Source organism: Spermophilus citellus (genome assembly GCF_964194105.1).
Source record: "Spermophilus citellus genome assembly, chromosome: 8".
In the NCBI taxonomy this organism is placed as follows: domain Eukaryota; kingdom Metazoa; phylum Chordata; class Mammalia; order Rodentia; family Sciuridae; genus Spermophilus; species Spermophilus citellus.
Window position 1 is genome coordinate 52,995,047 of NC_138189.1, and position 16,200 is coordinate 53,011,246.

Below are 16,200 nucleotides of genomic sequence, written 5' to 3' on the forward strand. Positions count from 1 at the left end.
ATTTGCAAGAACATACCCACTATCAGCTCCAGTGAACAGAAAATTCCTTTGAGAAGAGATCATGGAGGTGCCCTGCTTCTTAGGGTACCTAAGAAGTTTTTTTGCTATGCTGAAACATGCAGACCCTTGGAGGCCACTGCAGCCATGATTCCACAGGGTTCAGATATTGTGCAAATTGACAGCATAATTTGTCATCATTCACCTGATGATGATTCTACATGATAGAGGATGTTAAAATTAAGGAGTCATGAAGACCTCAACCAAGATTTCAAAGGAAGGCCTTCAAGGCCAAGCAAGGTGTAACAGGGTTGTAGTCTCTGTATGCCAGAGAAGGTGATGAATAAAACTGAGAAGGTAAAGTCGAAGCTGGAATGGAGACCCCGGGAAATAAGAAATGCCAGTAAAATGGACTGGCTGCATAGACAAGTTGTTGGATGTGGAGAGCTGAGCTAAAAGAGAATCTATGGATGCTACAACCAGCAAGAGAAAATGAGCAGGTAGTACCTTAGAAATAGTATCTCTTTGGAAATAATATCTCTCCATCATGTGTCTTACATTCCATATGCAGAGTTACAGGTGGAATTACAGGACCAGTTTGCCCAGTGGGGTTTCTGTCTTACTTTGGCTCTATCCCATGTTTCTATATTCATTCTTCCCTTTTGGAATGGAAATATTTACTCTGCACCGCTGTACATTAGATACATGTAACTTGCTTGAATTTTTACAGGGGCTCACAAATTTGTCTTAAGTCTCAAATGAGACTTTGGACTTGGACTTTCGGACAATGCTAAAACTGTTAAGACTATGGGATTCTTGGAAATGAAATAAATGCATTTTGCAGTGTAAAATAGACATGAGCTTTTGGGGAGCAGGGCAGAATGTTATGATTTGAATATGAGGTGTTCCCCCAAAGCTCCTGTGAATGCAAGATATTAAGAAGTAAAATGATCAAATCATGAAAGCAGTAACCTCATCAATCCATCCTACTTTTAATTGACTTGTGTACACTGGTGGAGCATGACTGGAGGAAGTGGATCACTGGGGCATACCCTGGAAGGGTATGTCTTCCTTGCAATCTTTTTCTCTTCTCTCTTGTTCTCTGCTTCCTGACCCCACCATGAGTTGAGTAACTTTCCTTTGCTTAGCATTTCCCCCATCGTGATGTGCTTCCTTACCTTGGGTCCAGACCAATGGAGTCAGTCACCTATGGACCAAGACCTCTAAAACTATGAGACCCAAATAAACTTTTCTTCCTCTAAGATCTCTTGTCAGGTGTTTTCGTCACAGCAATGCCAAATGACTAAAACAGCAGCACAAAGAGAAACCATTTTTATATTAGTTCCTCTGTTGAACTTCCTTTATATCATCCTCTAATATTCAGCAAATCTTGCCCCACAGGCAGCCTGCTTTACACTATGAAAAATAAAGAGATAGGCCTGGGAAAGAGACACAAAGAAACAGGCCTCTTAAAAGACTTAGCTGATATAAGGAGAGTAACTAAGAACAGAGTAGGGAAGAAGAGCATGAGAAGATGACTAACATTAAACAGGGATGAGAGGTGGGAGGGACAGGGAGAGAGAAGGGAAATTGCTTGGAAATGGAAGGAGACCCTTAGGGTTATACAAAATTACATACAAGAGGAAATGAGGGGAAAGGGAAAAATAATACAAGGGGGAGAAATGAATTACAGTAGAGAGGGTAGAGAGAGAAGAGGGGAGGGGAGGGGAGGGGAGGGGGGATAGTAGAGGATAGGAAAGGCTGCAGAATACAACAGACATGAGTATGTCAATATGTAAATCAGTGGAAGTGTAACTGATGTGACTCTGCAATCTGTATACAGGGTAAAAATGGGAGTTCATAACCCACTTGAATCAAAGTGTGAAATATGATATATCAAGAACTATGTAATGTTTTGAACAACCAATTAAAAAAAAAAGACTTAGCTGAGAGGGGAATAGCAAAATCAGCAAGTACCCAGAAAAACAATTGATGGCCAACCAGCTGGAGGAAAAGGTGAGAAACTTGTTATCAAATTGTGAAAAAGCACAGGGAATTCTTAGAACATGGGAGATTTGAAAAGAAAGAATAAAAGTGAGATCATTCAAGAGGATGATAGAAAAGAAAATTTACTAGGGAAAGAGTTGTGTGCACATCCTGCATCTTTCACACATTATCTAGGTGGATTGTGAAGCTAATTTTGTCTTCCTGTCCCTTAGATTCCTCATCTGTGAAATGGGTCTAATAGTAATACTTACCTAACTGGATTGTTCTGAGAGAACATAAGTTAATACACATCAAACTTTTAGAATAGTGATGAACAAATGAAAGATTATTGTTAATATACACTGATGAGGGTTTACCATAGCATTTATATGTGGAAATATATTTGAAAATATATTAAATAAATATATGTGGAAATATATTTAAGATATATATAATAAAGGTGTCACAAATAATATGTAAATTTTAATTGCATATTTTCAATGTATATAGAATACAAAGAGAAATCACAGAAAAATATCTCCCAATATCTCTGGATTGGGAAATTACAAAGTCTATTGACTTTTTTCCTTCACATCTCTACTTCTGGAATTATCTAGAATAAATTTTTATAGTAAGAAAAGCGTGAAGATTTGTTTAAATATGTAATGAAAGAACAGTATAAGATTCAGGAAAGTTGATTGATAGAAACAGATTCTTCAATATGCTTCAAGAAATTAATTGTAAATTTAAAATGCACTAAGAATTCATAGAGGAGGAGTCTCAATTTAATTGTTTACCAGTGTGACATATAAAAGTTATAATCCTTGCTGTTATCCAACTCTCCTTTCTAAAATGAGTCTATCCTTGTCAGGAAAGGACACACTACACTAGATTCTCAGTAAATAGGCAGGAAATGAACAGGCCTTTAGAGGACACAGAGACTAACCCACAAAACTGCAGTTATCTTATATTAGACAAAGGTGCCAAAAACATACATTAGAGAAAAGATAGCCTCTTCAACAAATGGTGCTGGGAAAACTGGAAATCCATATGCAACAAAATGAAATTAAACCCCTATCTCTCACCATGCACAAAACTCAAAATGGATCAAGGACTTAGGAATAAAACCAGAGATTCTACTTCTAATAGAAGGAAAAGTAGGCCCTAATCTCCATCATGTGGGATAAGACCCCAACTTCTTAATAAGACTCCTCTGGCACAAGAATTAAAATCAAGAATCAATAAATGGAATGGTCCCAAACTAAAAGTTTCTCCTCAGCAAAAGAAACAATCTGTGAGGTGAATAGAGAGCCTACATCTTGGGAGCAAATTTTTACCCCTCACACATCAGATAGAGCACTAATCTCTAGGGTATATAAAGAACTCAAAAAGCTAAACACCAAAAATAAATAAATAATAACCCAATCAATAAATGGCCCAAAGACCTGAACAGACACTTCTCAGAAGGTGATATACAATCAATCAACAAAGACATGAAAAAATGTTCATCATCACTAACAATTAGAGAAATGCAAATCAAAACCACTCTAAGATTTTATCTCACTCCAGTCAGAATGGCAGCTCTTAGGAAGACAAACAACAATAAGTTTGGTGAGGATGTGGGGGGGGAAGGTACACTCATACACTGCTGGTGGGACTGCAAATTGGTGCAGCCAATATGGAAAGCAGTATGGAGATTTCTTGGAAAATTGAGAATGGAACCACCATTTGACCCAGCTATCCCTCTCCTCAGTCTATACCCAAAGGACTTAAAAGCAACATACTACAGGGACACAGTCATATCAATGTTTATAGCTGCACAATTCACAATAGCTAAACTGTGGAACCAACCTAGATGCATTTCAATAGATGAGTGGATTAAAAAATGTGGCATATATACACAATGGAATATTACTCAGCAATGAAAGAGAATAAAATCATGGCATTTGGACATAAATGGATGGAGTTAGAGAAGATAATGCTAAGTGAAGTTATCCAGTCCCAAATAACCAAATGCCAAATGTTTTCTTTGATACAAGGAGGCTGATTCATATTGGGATAGGGACAGGCAGGATGGGAGGAATAGATGAACTCTAGATAGGGCAGAGGGGTTTAGATGAACTCTAGATAGGGCAGAGGGTTTGGAGGGAAAGGAAGGGGACATGGGGTTAGAAATGATGGTGGAATATGATGATCATTATTATCAAAAGTACATGTATAAAGATATAAATTGGTATCAATATACTTTGTATACAACCAGAGATATCAAAATTGTGCTCTATATGTGTAATAAGAATTGTAATTCATTCCCCTATCATATATAAATAAAAAAAAGTCACTTGATGCACAAACACAACTAACTATATGTTAAGCTCACCTTGAAACATTAGGTAACACTGACCTTTTAGTATTGATCAAAAAATAGATTCATTTTATGTACATTGTTTTCCTAAATTTTTACAATTTTATAAGAATTTACTGCTATTAGACAATGTTTACAAGATGGCCTAGAGATACAAAATAATTTGTCCCAAATCACACAGCCAGGAAGGTACCAAACCAAGATTCAAACATAAAAAGTCTGGATGTATAGCCAGACCTCAGACTAACTTTTAACTATATGAACTCAAAGCAGACATGTACACACACACACACACACACACACACACACACACACAGCATGTAAATGGAAAGTTTCTTAGTTTGTGCTGCTATAACAAAATTCCATAGATTCTATACCTTAGAAACCATGTAAACTTACCTAGATGCTAAAAAGTCCAAGATGCAAAAATAGATTTTGATGTCTGCTTCATAGATAGTACCTTCTTCCTGTGTCTTCACATGGTGAAAGAGGCAAGGCAGGTCTCTGGATCTCCTTTACGAGAGTAATTATTTCATTCAAAAGGGCTCTCTTCACATGAGCTAATCTCCTCCGAAAGGCCCCAGATCCTAATACCATCACTTCGGTAATTAGGTTTCAAACATATGAATTTGGGGAGGGGAGGTATAAACATTCAGAACATAGCAGAAAGAACCTCCACCAGACATGACAATCAACTGTTTCCAAGCTTTTTCCAACATTAATCTCACTGACTTAGTACTTCTACATTACCTTCCAATTTTGAAGCCAAATAGGAAAAGAGATAATACCATCACCAAAAACACTGAACATAACAATAACATGCACCTTCCTAATCAAAACATCTAAAGGAGTTCATTTAAGTGTTTAAATTTTCTGCATGGACATAGGCTACAGGTTTCTTTCATGCTCCCTAAACAAAGCATAGGTTTGGTATTCAAATTGCATGCACACATATATGTATACACACACACACACACACATGCACACTCACACACACACACACACACACACACACACACACAATGTGCTGACGAGGGAAGTAAGTATAAAAATACAGACAAGTGCAATTGAGGCATAAATATCCAGCATGGAATTTCCATCTATAACTGAGGGTCTATTTATCCCCAGTCTTAAAAACAAAAGGTCCATGAAAATGCCTATCCTCTGTAAATTGTGGCTAAATTTCTGTCTGCTTTTACCCATGGAGGACCCTTGGTTTTGACAGTAATGGCATCTTTCTCCTTCTTCAAATACAGGGAGAACTCTTCCTGAGCACTGCATCCTTTATTATGGAAGGCACGCTTTGTAATGGAGTCATTATCCTACTGAGGACTGAGTAAGAGAAAGTGTTCCTTCTTTGCTGTATTAAAGTGCCTGCTCCTTGACTCAGTTATTAAAATGAGGGCTCAAATAGCTCCTTGTTCTAATTTTCCTTATCAGCCTCCACAGAGCCCATTTCAGGCTGTCTGTGAAGTGTTAGAATGCAATTGTGTGCTTGAATAAAAAGGAGAAACTGAATTAGAGCCTCTTAAGACCATTATATTGTCTTATTTAGTGACACAGTTTGCCTCACCATTACTAAGCAATGAGCTAAGTGTTCTTCCTGAGTAATAATAATACCCACATTTAACCAGCACTTTACACTTTTGCAAAGTACTTTGCATACGTTATCTCTTGAACCATGAAACAAGGCAGAGGCAAAATTCAAGGGTGTTATGATCATCAATTTACTTGGTTAAATTATGGCTTTAAAAATTCAAAGCCAGGACATACAAGTCGATGAGCTTGGCAATGGAGCAGAACAGTCCTACCTTTGGTAGGTGGAGCACCTGCCATAGACAGCCTTCCAGCTCATTAGGGTCTCTACCATTGTTCTCTCTACTGCTCTGAATAGAGGTCTCCAGATCCTTGTTTAAATGGACCCAAATGCAACAAATCAAAACTTCATATTAGGGAGTCACTAATATGTCATTATTTTTTGTTATCAATCCAAAAATTATGTAGGGCACATCATTTTTGAAGGGCTTAAGCTTATGAACAGTTGTTTTAACTATGTGGATTCATGTGACTATTTTCATAATCTGTTTAGATATTCTGACAAATGACAAAAAATGAGATTTTATAGAACATTTCAATGTTGTCACAAATGCTCTTCATGGATGACTCTAATGGGTATGTATGCAGATTTTCTTCTTTTAAAACTAAATATAGCTAGATATGGTGGTGCACACCTGAAATCCCAACAGGAGGCTGAGGCAGGAGGATCACAAGTTCAAAACCAGCCTCAGCAAAAGCAAGTCACTAAGCAACTCAGTAAGACCCTGTCTCTAAATAAAATATAAAATAGGGCTGGGGATATGGCTCAGCAATCAAGTGCGTGGAGTTTAATCCCCAATTCCCAAATAAATAAATATAATCTTAGAAATATTTGGTCAGAAAAGAGTTTTCCTTACTTTAAATAATTCCTGTAAGATTCTATTTTGTAATGCTAATTATATTCATGATGAACTTATGCTATTTCAGCATCCAGCATCTTGTCATACCAAAACCAAAAAAAAAAAAAAAAAAAAGTTTTTGCGGTGCTGGGGATTGAACCCAGGGCCTCACATGTGCTAAGCTTCTGCTGTATCACTGAGCTACCTCCCCATCCTGAAATACTGAATATTTTAAACTGAAGAAATTTGAGAAAGAGCATGTCCCAAAGGGACTTTCCAACCTTCCCTTGAAGCAGGTGATAAAACTCTGGTGTGAGTGGGGCATAGTGGCACACACCTGTAATCCCAGTTACTCCAGAGTCTGAGGCAGGAAGATTTCAAGTTCAAGGTCAGCTTCAGCAATTTATCAAGACTCTGTCTCAGAATAAAATATAAAAAGGGCTGGGGATGTGGCTCAGTGGTTAAGTACCCCTGGGTTCAATCCCCAGTTCCAAAAAAATAAAACCAAAAACCAAAGAACAAAACCCTCTGGCATGAGAGTCTCGCTCCCTCTGCCCACAGGGAATAAACATCCACATGTCCAAAACTGAAGGGACACTGAGAGGAATCTAAATCTAAACAACCAGGCTTTGCTAAATATCCGGATTTACTCTCAGCTCATACCTTCATCCTAGCATATTTCTCCATGACTTTCCCCACTTCATCAAATGCAGTATAAAAACATTTGTGCTTGACCATTTCCTCAAGTCTCATTTCCTTATGAAGGTTGTTGTGTTGTATAAAGCATATTAAGTATATTTGTGTGTTTTTATTATGTTAGTGTGTCTTTTATTACCGGGAACCACCTAGTTAACCTAAGATGAATAGAAAGATATCCCCCTCCCTCATCCACTTCACTAACTGTATTGGCCAACTTGTATTTTGAGGAAGGACAGGGTATTCTTCAAGTAATGCTCTTGCAGAGCTCATTTGGGCCCCTACTGTGGGCCAGAACTCTGCTGGAGTCCTAGGATGCAAAGGACAAAAACACAAACCCTTGCACAGGTTGTTCACACCTCTTCATAGGAAAATGTTCTTGTTCCTCATTTGATGAGGAACAAATTCAGAGAAAAGCCATCCCCAAATATCACCTTGACATACTGATTACTTCAAACCAAAGACACTTGGAGAACCACAAATGCAGAAAGAGGCTTTCTCTGGCTAAAAACAAATTCTTAAAAAAAAAAAAAAAAGAAAGAAAGAAAGAAAGAAAAAATCATGAACCCTCAATCCAATTCTTGGAGACTGACTAATCAGGGAAAATTAAGACCTACTATTGAAGAGGAAGACTGGAAGTCATCACCACACCCAGATAAACCTGGTCACAAGTTATCATCTCTTTCCTAGTGGTCCATTCATCTACTCTCTCCTAAGTTGCCTATATATCCTTTCTCCCACCTCCCCTATGAAAAGGGTATGTAAACTTCTAGATCACACTGAATTTGGGAATATTCATTTTCTTCCATGTGATGCACAAAATAAATTTGTTTCTTTTCTCTTGTTAATCTGCCTGCTGTAGATAAATTTCACTCAGTTACTGAACCCTTAGAGGATAGAAGAAAAGTCAACTTTTTCCCTCTGTGATTGGCAAATCCCCAGAGATGTCTAAAAAAAAAATGTGTAATTTCCAAAAACTTAGATGCTTTATTTCAAAAAAAAATTATCTTAGGTTTGGGCCTCTAGAAAGTAGAACTTTGGCAAAGAATAAAATGGTAATGCTTTGTTTAGGGGCTAAAAATCCAAAGTAGGGGATAATGGAGAAAGGCAAGGAAAGATGTGATGTGATACAATAATACCCTAGTACGCTCACCTCCTAGTGAGCCAGCAAGTTGCTAAGCAGTGTGTATATTCTATATTGGAACTTCTCTGCAAAGGTTATAAGAAGTATCTACTTCCCAGCAAAAGGAGGGAGAGCTGAGGCATCAAGCTCCCATTTTTTGTTTTGGTTTTTTTAATCAAGTTTCACCCCTTGTGGAGCTAGATGGCACAAATCAGCCCCGCCTGTTTTCTCAGGAAGCCCATCATCAGTCCTGGGCGAGGGGGTCCTTTACTCAATTTCAAGTATGGAAGGAATACAGGCAATTGAAGCTACAATGGAAGTGGAGATAAGAGGGGAGAAAGCTTTTCTTCTTCTTAACTAGCTTCTCTCATTAGTGTTATTATAAAAATGTTAAATATTTTTATTATTTTAGTGTGTTTGTTCTCAATAGGGTAAAACATGAAATAATTTGACTACTTTTTTCCTTGCATTTTTGTTTAGTTTTGGCAAGGGGATTGAACCCAGGGTATTGTGTTTGGTAGGCAAATGCCCTACATCCACACCCTACATTTTCTGTTCTTTAACTCCTCTGTCCTTCTCTTTCAAACTCGTGGGTTGTGAACAAGGAAATGTGAGAAAAATGTCACTTTTTAAAATTTGTGAATGTTGCTGTGTCTCTCTAAGATATGGATACTTTGGGGGTGGCAGGTATCCTTGGGGAGGGGATTTTTGCAGATTTTTCCAGAGTTCCTTGACAACGGAGATCTGCTCCAGCCCAGATTCTCTCTCTCTTTTTTTTTTTAATAATAAAGGCCCTCTAGGGGCAGCAGATCCTCCTCCTCCTCCTCCTCCTCCTCCTTCTTCTTCTTCTTCTTTTAAAAAAGAGAGAGAGAGAGAATTTTTTAATATTTTTTTTTTTTTAGTTCTTGGCGGACACAACATCTTTGTTTTTATGTGGTGCTGAGGATTGAACCCAGGCCGCACGCATGCCAGGTGAGCACGCTACCACTTGAGCCACATCCCCAGCCCCCAGATTCTCCAAACACCCCTTAGCTCCTACTTCTCTGGCCCTTGCTTCTGGGGTATCCTCACATGGCAACCAGCCCTCTTAAGTAGATAGGAGAAAAGTATTAGCAAGATGGCCCAAGCCAAACTAGTTTCAAAAGTGCCCACTTGTCAAGGAGAATATTCAGTTATGGTAGTGAGGGGTGAGTGATACCTCCCCCAAAAAGGGAGGAAAAGAAAAAGAAAACATATTAAACTGGATAAAATTATCAAATACAACCATTTCGAGCCATTATTAGCCATCTTCATTCCAAGGTATCAACCTTTCCTAACCCTCTCCTCCATCTGATTGTCAGGCCTTTGCCCTTTGCAATAAAATCACTGCCAGGTGATTAGATGACCAAAGCTAGTCAAATGCCTAATGTAGTATAAACAAATATGGATGATGCAAATATTTAGTCCACCTGTTTGACACAGTTTACTGGGTCATTCAAAGCCTTCTGAAGAGGAAGTAAGGAAAACTCTGGACACTATTGAACATCAGTACAGGAGATATTTTACATGGGAAGAACAGTTCTTCCTAAATCTTAATCAAATATGCTGCCTTCTGCCAGACAGTTGGCACATGCCTATAGTCCCAGTGACTAAGGAGGCTGAGGCAGGACAGTCACAAGTTCAAGGCCAGCCTGGGCAACTTAGCAAGACCCTGTCTCAAAATAAAAATAAAACGGTCTGGAAGTGCAGCTTAGTGGTAGAGCATCCTGGGTTCAATCCCCTGTACTTAGAGGTAGTGTTGGGGGGAGATGCTGCCTCCTTTCCTTCCTAAAAGCATTAAATAACAGAAATAAATAACTTTATTAGATTTATATAACTTTATAAGAATTTTGTAATACATTTTGAGATAATTGGAGACCTCCTGATGTGCCATAAAATGAAGAATTGAAATTCCTTGCAGTAAATGATTTGGTGGAAAGCTTATATGCTCAAGGTAGTTCCAAAACAAGATCAAATGCCCAAATATTCCCTCCAGAAATTTGGTTCTCATACTTAAATTATTTTGATCCACTTTCACTGGAGCTTTTTTATGACAACTGAAGTATAATTGCTATCCTATAATCAGATGGCATTTTATATTTGCTACCCCACCCCCACCCCATAAAGTTAAACTCAGATTAGTCAGAAATTATATTATAGAGTCACTTAAATAGATTTAAGGGTTTAGAGCGCCACCTGCTGGCATAATTGTAAGCTCATGCAACTTGATTACAGCTGATATTCTGATAGATTTCATCACCAAAAACACCTTAATTTTTTAACTAGAGTAATACATGCAAATATGTGTATTCCTTTCCTGAGATAATTCAAACATTTCTAAACTTGGGGTTAGAAAACTTGGCTTTATAAACCACTTTCCTAGGGCTGGGGATGTGGCTCAAGTGGTAGCGCGCTCGCCTGGCATGCGTGCGGCCCGGGTTCGATCCTCAGCACCACATACCAACAAAGATGTTGTGTCCGCCGAGAACTAAAAAATAAATATTAAAAATTCTCTCTCTCTCTCTCTCTCTCTCTCTCTCTCTCTCTCTCTCTCTCTCCCTCCTCTCACTCTATCTTAAAAATAAAAAAAATAAAAAAATAAACCACTTTCCTAGAATGCAAGAGGCACTTCATTTGATGCCCATACTGAAAAATTTAAAAATAAAATAAAATAGAAAGGAAAAAGATAAAAAAATGGCTTGGCTCTTCCAACTTCAGTCCATGGAACTGTGAACAGTTTTTAACCTCACTGAGCCTCAGGGTCCCATGTCATGGCATCTGGGGAAAATGCTGAGGGTGATGGGGCTTGGCACATCTTATCCCCAAATATGGCACCTTGACATTGGAGAAAATAGAAGAAGCAAGAAAGTCGTTTAGATTTTTCTTCATTCCTTCTCTCTTAAAACAGGTCATACATAAAAACCTAGTTGCCCTTTCTTGAACATAAATCATAAGACCCTTTTATGACCTGTACTTAGAGGAAAGGAATGTCACACATGTACACAGAGAAGGATCAGAACAAGGAGGTCTTTCTCAGTCCCTCTCTGCTTAAGACCATGAGACCATACCCTTTTGTCCTCCAGTTACCCTTCTGCATGACTCAGGAAGTAGTTTTTCCAGTTTCTTTGGATCTTCATTTCTTTTTTGGGGGTGGGGGGTACTAGGATTTGAACTCAGAGGCACTCAACCACTGAGCCACATCTCCAGCCCCATTTTGTATTTCATTTAGAGACAGGTTCTCACTGAGTTGCTTGGTGCCTCGCCATTGCTGAGGCTGGCTTTGATCCTGTGATCCTCCTGCCTCAGCCTCCTGAGCTTCTGGAATTACAGGCAGGCGCCACTGCGGGTCTTCATTTCTGAAGATACCCATGTCACATAAAACTTGTATCAAATAGGTTTGTATGCTTTTCTCCTGTCAATGTCTTTTGTTTTAGAGCCCACGGCCATGAAGTTTGTGATAGGTGAGAAATCCCTCTCCCCTAGGAGATGTAAGAAGTGAATATAGAGTGAGGAGTTTACTTATATTGATTTGAGTCCTGCAGTGGCTTGCAGTTTGGGAGAAAAACAAATGAATAGGGTGCTGGAAAGAGTGTAAAATATATTCTACAAGAAATATAGCCTGTCAAGAGAAAAAATAAAACCTAGACATGGCAAAAAATGGAAAGGTGAGAATCTAGAGATCATGATGATCTCTTGCTCACCTGAGAAAGCAGGTAAACTAAATCAGGAAGAGAGAGATCCAGAGAAATGGAAGGTAGTGGTTTGGGAATCATCTTAGATCATTCCAGATGATGGCAATATCTCAGGTGCACATAGATGTCATTGTCATAGGAGTGGTGGTACTGTGAGGCCGAGTGTTGAGTTACCCTGTGACATTGAATGATCAATGGCAGCAGAGAAAAGACCATCAGCAGGAGTCAAAACTCGAAACAATTATGAGAAAGAGATAAATGCATAAGAAGATGACAATAAGAAAGAGGAACAGAGATGGTAAAGGCAGAAGGCATCAGTTCAAAGTGGTGGAATTTTTGCTTGAGGATGGCAATTTCCTCAACAATTCCATCAGCTTCCCTTTCCCTCTCTCCAACACTGCTTCTGTGTGTGTCTCTCTCACTTCTAAATATATAGCTTAAAAATTATATATACACATATAAGCTTAAATTTTAGTGCACTTTCAGCTTTAATAATTCCAAAAGGATAAATGCTACCAGCAGACACACATACTTTCACATACACACACACATGCATGCAGAGACCAATTCAAATCCTTGAACTTAGGAAACCCTCCAAGTTGTTCCTGGAGGTGCCAGAAACAGCTGATCAACTATTGAGACACAACACTGTTTCAATTTCAAAAAATAAGGTCAAACTCCTAGGAAATTTTTTGCCAAATGATTAATAACAGATTTTCTGGCTTTTAACTCATCCCTATCCCCCTTGTTAAAAAAAAAAAAAAAAAAAAAAAAGTCAACTACCTCTAAAACACATTTTAATAAAACTGCAGTCAATGTTATTTTTTGTGAAAGGACAAGCCAGCCTAAAATAGGGCATCTTGCCATATTGATTATTTGAAGCTGAAGGGATTTGAGGATGGCAGGTATCAGAAGAACTGTTGAACTTCCCTGACGCAGGTCATAAAACACTCACTGTCCCTCCTATCCCAGGAGGAAAGGAACATCAGAAAGGACTCTGAACCAAAGACTTTGCCAAGTTTCCCAAGTGAACTACTCTTAGCTCACCCCCCTTTTTTCCTATCCTTTTTTCATGAGTTTCTACTCTTCATCAAACCTAGTATAAAAGCACTCAAGTTTAACCATTTGTTTGGGTCTTCATTCCTTTATGAAGACTCCCATGTCACATAAAGCTTATATTAAATAAATTTGTCTTTTTTCTTGTAAATGGTTTCAAAGACCCAGTTGAGAACCTACAGAGATAAAAGAAAAACTATCTTTTCCTCCCTTACATATATATAGTATATGTTATATATGATTATTGTGTCAGTATATTGCATATTATATAGGGAACATATTTTCTGATAAAAGTTTGTACGCAAAGCTCTGCTGTTTTTAGCATGTGTTCAATAGTTACAGAGTATAATAAATAAAAGCAAGGACTTTGGACTTAGATTACCTGGATTTAAATCTAGTCCCAAAACCAAAAAGAACTGTAGATTTATCCTTGGCAAGCCAAATTCTCCTTCCTTGCTGTTCTCTGACACAAATTAAATGGAGGTTATTAAAAGCTAAAATAATTTTTAAAACTATGACTATTATGCCTAGCATTAACTAATTAACCCTCCCGTTGAATGAATGACAGGGTTAATTAGCTCAAACAGAGTACATCTTTTAGCTTGGGAGAAAGCGGAAAGAAAACAAAAAAACACTTGGTGATTAGAGTGATTCTTTTGCCACCTTGTGGTTTCATTCCTGCACTGCAGTGTGTTAAATTGATCTTCCCTACAAAAGCTGGATAGACATACTGTTTACCTATGTAATTTTAGTGTTTCTAGGTATGTGCTTAAAGCTGCTACTTAAAACTACCAGGTGATTACATTTTTGCCTTTTCAAAATGCCAGATATTCAGATGTTCAGTCTTGATATCCCTCTAAAAAGGGAGAATGTTTCATATACATTTATCCATAAACAAGACAGGATGTTCTGAGGAACAGCTGAGTTTACAAAGGAGTTATAAATGCAGTTTGGTAAAAAAAAAAAAAAAAAAAAAAAAAAAAAAAAAGAAAGAAAGAAAAGAATAGGATGCTGGCAAGAATGTAAAATATATTGTACAAGAAATATAGCCTGTCAAGATAAAAAATGAAACCTAGACATGGCAAAAAAAAATGGAAAGGTGAGAATCTAGAGATCATGATGATCTCTTTCTCACCTGAGAAAGCAGGTAAACTAAATCAGGAAGTGAGAGATCGGTCTATAAGTTTCTTAGTTATAAGCTACATTCTCTGGCAGTGTATCATTCACTGGTTTTAATAGGACAACTAATAATACCCTGAGAGGACTCCATCAGGGCAATTTAGACCACTTAATTTGAAGACAAAGTGTGTTGTTCTGTTATTAACTTTCTTGTGTCCAGATGGCCATTTCCCTCACCTTCTTCACTTCATTCAAATTGCTGACAAGAAGAGAGTCTGAAGGTCATTGGTAGAGTCCTCTGCATGGGTTAAAGAGACACAGGATCAGGGTATCAGTGCCTATGTCAAGAAAATTTAAATTCTCGAATTCCCATCCACTTTTATTTCTATGACAGGCTTAAAATATAATCTTATTTAGGGCTGGGGTTGTGGCTCAGTGGTAGAGCACTGGCCTAGTATGTGCGAGGCCCTAGGTTCGATCCTTAGCACCACATATAAATAAGTAAATAAAATAAAGGTATTTTGTTAAATATATATATATATATATATATATATGATCTTATTTATAAGAAACATATAAAACAAAAATTCTCCATTTCCATAGCTGCAAAAAAGACTACCAGAAATAACCTTTGACGTTACAATGGGACACCCAGTTAAAACAAACCAGTCTATCATTTTCCAATTAAAATTCTAATGGGAAAAAAATTATAACAGAACATTTAACTACAGATACATCCATTCTTAAATAATGTCCTGCTTTGTCTCAGCTATGTAATGAATTCCCTAGAAAAGACTTCCTATTCTGTATCAGTTAGCTATTGAAACAAATGAATGGCCACATATTCTTTATCAGCTGCATTAAACCATCTGAAAGTTTGGTGGCTTGACACAAAATCTGCAGGACAGTAATTAGTTAGGCTCAGCTGGGTGATTCTTCTGGTATTCACTGAGCTCACATATTCATCCGTGGTAATTTGCTAGGTTAGTCAGAAGGTGGCTGGTCTAGGATGGCCTCAGCTGGGATGACTTTTCTCTGCTACACATGCTCTCTCATCCAACAAGCTAGCCCAAGCTTATTCTCGTGGGGTATGAGCAGGTCCCCAAGTCTTATTGAGGCCTACATTTGGACATGGCCTGAGAAGCATTCAAGAACACTTGAGGCCTGGTTTCAGATTTGGCACATTGTCACTTCTGCTGCATTATATCAGCCAAGGCTAGGTAAAAGCAGTTATTGCTTTTAAGTAACCCCCCAGAATCCTCCTATTAGACAATGCAGGGATATTCAAAGACAAAGGATCAGATTGTGAGAGTTGTAAGCTAATTAGTGAATTAATCCATTTGATAAGTTAATAATTTGAATGGATTACTGGATGGTAACTGTAGGCAAGTGGAGCATGGCTGGGAGAAGTAGGTTACTGGAGGTAAGACTTTGAGAACTATATCTTGTCCCTGGTGTGTCTCTCTCTCTCTCTCTCTCTCTCTCTCTCTCTCTCTCTCTCTCTCTCTCTCTCTCTCTTTCTCCTCTCTCATTTCTCTACCTCCATGTACAGAGCAGCTTTTCTCTGCCATACCCTTCCACCTTGATGTTCTACCTCACCTCAGGCTCAGAGCAGTGGAGTTGGATGATCATGAACTGAAACTACAAAGCAAAATAAATCTTTCCTCCTCTGAGTTGCTCTTATCAGTAATTCATTTTCACAGTGATAAAAAAAAA